Raw genomic sequence first — 5,272 nt, 5'->3', positions numbered from 1 at the left:
TCTTAAGATTTTCCTTTGCTACAAATCCTAAATAGTTGCCCGAGTCTCCTCAGCCTTTCACCTTAAGAACACTGCCTGTGCAGATAAGGCATTGCCAGGGATGCTGAAGTATTAAAGTGTACTCGCAGACCACCTTGACCCATCTTAAGTCTCCCAGTTATTGTCATTCAGTGCCACATTGTCTCTTATACTCAGTGTATGGGTGTTTGTGCAGCTGTACAATTACTTTCTTTTGGAGCGTCCATCAAAGCTTGCACAATTGTATCGGCAACACCACATTCTGAGATGCTAATTCCAGCATAAATCAAACTGTACAGTATGCATTGTGGTTTCCATTTATTCTTTTAGTATTTTTCCCTGGGAACTAAGGTTGGGTCTTGGTCTAGTGCACTCACTGAAACTGCTCACATTAACTGTGTGGTCTCCATAAATGTTCAGTACATGCTGATCAATGCCATTTTTTCCGCATGGATAAGTTCAGTGACACACCTCTGCTTCATATGCATTTCCACGTCAGATGCCATTTTGTCAGACTGCCCCTTTTTTGCCATCTGTCTCACAGCAACAGAATGTAGCGGAATATTGGAAGGAAGGTTCAAACTCAGATGCCATACCACCAACATCTGTCTCTGACATTGTGGGCCAACATAATGAAATAGAATCACAGAATTGTAGGGATTAGAAGGGACTTCTAGAGATTGTTGAGTCCAACCCCCCTGCAAAGCAGGCTCCCTACAGCAGGCTGCACAGGTAGGTGTCCAGGTGGGTCTTGAATATCTCCAGAGAAGGAGAACTCACAACCTCTCTGGGCAGCCTGTTCCAGTGCTCCATCACCCTCACTGTGAAGAAGTTCCTTCGCATATTGGTATGGAACTTCCTATGCTCCAGTTCATGACTGTCTCTCCTTGTCCTGTCCCCACAGAGCACTGGGAAGAGGTTGGCCATGTCCCTTTGACTTCCACACTTAAAATATTTATAAACATTAATAAGATCTTCTCTGAGTCTTCTTTTTTCAAGGCTGAACAGACCCAGGTTACTCAGCCTTTCCTCATAAGAGGTGCTCCAGTCCCTTTATCATCTTTGTGGCCCTCTGCTGGACTCTCGCCAGGAGATCCCTGTCTTTTTTGTACTGGGGAGCCCAGAACTGGATGCAGTACTTCCAGGTGAGGCCTGACCAGGGCAGAGCAGAGAGGGAGGATCATCTCCCTCAGCCTGCTGGCCGCACTCCTTTTAATGCACCCCAGAATCCCATTGGCCTTCTTGGCCACCAGGGCACACAGCTGGCTCATGGCCAACCTGTCATCCACCAGGACCCCCAGGTCCTCCTCTGCAGAGGTCCTCTCCAGCAGGTCATGTCCCAGCCTGTACTAATAGGAGGCATTACTTTTAGAGCAGCCCTATACAATCACTGTGGGACATAGCATCTCTTCTGTCTCTGAAGGTTTGGCTTTTCTTGCATACGTAGTTTTATTTATAGTAATCACAGGAGATACTAAATGTGATTTTGTAGAGTGGTAGATAAATAAGACAATGAGGTTAACGTAAGCTTTTGCTGAATCTTGTATGATGTAGTGTTGTGTGTGTTGGCTTTTTACAAAGTGGAGACAACTATTGTTCTAAAATAGCTTCCAGTATTTTATACTGGTGTGTGAAAATGAGGAAATGGGATGGAACTAACTTAAATGCTGGAGTTCAACCTTATACTGCAAATACTTTCAATTGGAGTTAGGGTTTTGGAATGTGAATTGCTTACACTTTTGTGGATCTTCCTAAGTACTTGTTCAAATAAGGCTTGGAATTACCAATCAAGGGATTATCAAAGGGCATAACTAGAAACACTGTACATGAGAGAAACCCTGTGCATACGATTTCTTGCTGCTTTTCACAATGTGTAATTATCACAGCCTGTGCCAAAGTAAGTGTAGATATTTGGCAAAGCAGAATTCTTCACTTGCCCTAGCAGTAGCATTTTACACCTACTTTGAACTTGTTTTACCCAGCTGCACCTGGCACAGCAAAGTGCAAATGGAAAATGAGATCATTCCTGGTTGTAGAGTTCTGCACTGTGAAGTACGTGGATTTACAAGAGAGATTATACTGGATAGAAACAGAAATAAAAGGCATCGAAGAATTTTTAACTCAATAAACGAATGTTGCCTAATAGTACAGTGTCTAGGGGCAACATCTTACTGTTAGTCGTAGCTAGAGGGTCTCTCACAGTTTTTTTTTTTTGTAGTTAGACAGCTGCTAGAGCAGGATTTTACTATTTAATTAATAATAATTTATCTTGTGTTTTGGACTAGTTTGTGTGTATATATATATTTAAAAGGAAATGTCTAGGAGTTTTCAAGTTAATTTTGATTAATCAAGATTTCTCTTGGAGAATGTTTCCTCTTTGACTGCAAGAAATATTTCATGTGGTGCTCTGAATAAGTTCTAGATCTTCTCTTAAATCAAGTCTGTACTAAAAGGGTTCTGAAAGAGGTGAATTATCCCAAAATATGGGAATAATGCATACCTAAAGCAATATATGAGCCAGAATTCTGGAGTTTCTCACAGTGATAATCCAGAAACAACAGCTTGGGTGTACACCATCAATTTAGATAGTATGTTCCCATTTGCGTACCTTTTTATCAAGTACTTAGATTGTTTTTATTTTATTGTTAATGTAGACAAAATAGGTGACAGTAATAGGTGACTGTAGTTATATCCAATTTGAGTAATTAATCTGCTGCTTTTGTACTAGAATTTTTGACATGAACATTATTTTGACTACAAAAAATCTATGAAATAATTTCAATCAGAATTGTCCCATTAAAAAAAAAAAAAAAGTGTAGAAATGTCTTCATAGTTTGTGTGTTTACCCTGGCGTGGAGGAATTCCAGTTTGAAATCTCCGTCAAAACACCTTGTATCTCCTAGCTCTGAGTTTGCAGACGTGTCTGAGAGTCTGCAAGTGGGCAGCAGAGAGACAAGTTGCAGTGTCTGGATCTGTACTGTGACCCACTGCAATCACTGATTTTATATATTCTTCATCTGTGCAGAACTGCTACTTCACAGCAATCTGTGGTCATCCAGTGTTGTTTCCTTAGCGTTGATGTCCCTTTCTGTGTCTGAGAAGACTTTGCACCATCAAAAGCCTCTAATGTTGTCAGACGTCCATTCAATTCACACCGTGAGGTGTCGATCTGAAAATCCTGTGGTGTCAGCAAGGTTCAGTGCCCAGGATGCCTGTTCTGGAGCCATCTGTGACCTGATATCCTTACAATACAGGGAAAACTGCACTTTCACTTCTTCCCCACACACTTAGTAACCCTTCCCCATATGCTTTAACAGTAGTATCAGAAAAACAGCTCAATTACATGGCACCCTGGTGTGAATGCATGCTGCTTTCTCACACAGTTGGAAACCCAGAGAAACTAATGAGTGGAGGAAAAATGATGAGGGACAAAGGAAGAGGAAAAACTGTGCAAATAATTAGAAGGAATGAGGAGAGGGAGGAAAAAAAACACAAAAGGGGACAGGTGAAGTTAACACACAAAATGTGCTATTGGTGTTTGCTTTATAGTTCAGTACTGGTTAAGAAGTAACTTCATTTCCCCACATCCATTATTTTAACATTATGCTTTTGACTGTTGTCTTATTTAACCAATGCTGATAGCTGCACACTAAGAGGACTTGGGTGCAGACAAAAGCCACTCTGGGCAATCTTCATGTTCCCTTGTAGCACTTGAGGGGAAAACTGAAGAGAGTACTTTCAAACATTTAATCCCTCACAACACCTGCCTTAAATATGGAACTGGTCGGCAGCTGTAGTTACAAAGGAGCTGAGGTGCTAATGTACTGTTTGCTTACTTTTTTTATACAGCAATTGAATTTGTTTTACACACCTGCGCAGTAGGGAGAGTCTCAAGTGGATGAAGTGTAGCAGTGTACTTAGGGCACAAGGGTTTCAAGCAGCATGAGGGTTAATCAGGGGCATCTCAGGAGTCACTGAACAGGCTTCTGACCTAATTGGGGGAGGTGTGATGAAGGTGGTGAGGAAAGTTCCAGACTTGGCCCACAAAGATGACATTTAGGATAGATACAAGTATTTCTGGAAAGACAGGGGAGATGAAGGCAGATGATTTTCCTCTCTGGTGTGCATCTCTTAGATGGATGCCAGGCTGGGTGTGACTGGTAGGCATCAAAGGAGAGACCACTGAGGGTGACGTGTAGGTGCAATTACAGACCAGAGGGTTATGATGGTCAATTAAATCTTCAGGAACACAAGCACATGTATAGGTTACAGTTCCTGATTCATGTGGAGTACTTACTATCCATGATGGCTGGAGGGGTAACGGTGAGACGCAAACAGTCCTTGGACTTAAACCAAACTTTGCTCTCCTATTTGGGGAGCTCTTAAAGCTGCCTCCCCTGCCTTCCGGAAAGGTGAAGGAGCAGTGGAAGGGGCAGGCTTTTAAAGAGAACCTTTTCTGCGTATAAGAGTGGTGGATCCCACATAGTCAGGAAAACAATTAATTGAATTGGGAGACAAGCTTGGCTAAACAGGCAACACGTGACAGAACTTCATTGAAAAAGCTAGTGTGGTAGAGGCAAAATCATTGAAGGATTATTAGAAATGTTGCCAAGGCATGTAGGGATGGTGTTGACATCCACAAGGGCTTGTGGAATCTCCTCTTCCCCTCAACAGCTGTTAGCTGTAAAAGGCTGAACAAGTAACGGATAGGCCTGTCACAGAATGTGAGCGCAACTAAGGCGAATGGACTTAGAGGTTTTTTTTGTTTGTTTGTTTGTTTGGCATTTACCTTGGTTTTGCTGGCCTGTGTGTTGAGAATAAAGTCTCAGGGAAGAGAAGAACTACCCTCAACAGATGAAGGTCAAGACAGGAATTACTCCAGAGACTTCGATGTATAGCGACCTGAGACTAGCTGGGCACTGTGTGAGGATGCTGAGAAGAGCTGGCTGATGGCTGAGAGCAGCTGCTCTTCTTTCTTCTGACTCACAGAATCATTAAAGTTGAAAAAGACCACTAAGATCATGAAGTCCAGCTGACAACTCATCACCACCATACCAGCAAAACCATCTCCCTCAGTGCCATACCTACACATTTCTTGAACACTGCCAGGGACAGTGACTCCATCACCTCCCAGGGCAACCTGTTCCCCTTACACAAATTGAGGCTGTTACCTGGGAGAAGAGGCCGACCCCCACCTCGCTACATCCTTCTTTCAGGCAGTTGTGGAGAGCTGTAAGGTCTCCCCTAAGCTTCC

The sequence above is a fragment of the Numida meleagris genome, chromosome 2 (assembly GCF_002078875.1).
Source record: "Numida meleagris isolate 19003 breed g44 Domestic line chromosome 2, NumMel1.0, whole genome shotgun sequence".
Taxonomy (NCBI): Eukaryota; Metazoa; Chordata; class Aves; order Galliformes; family Numididae; genus Numida; species Numida meleagris.
This window is presented reverse-complemented; position numbering follows the sequence as displayed.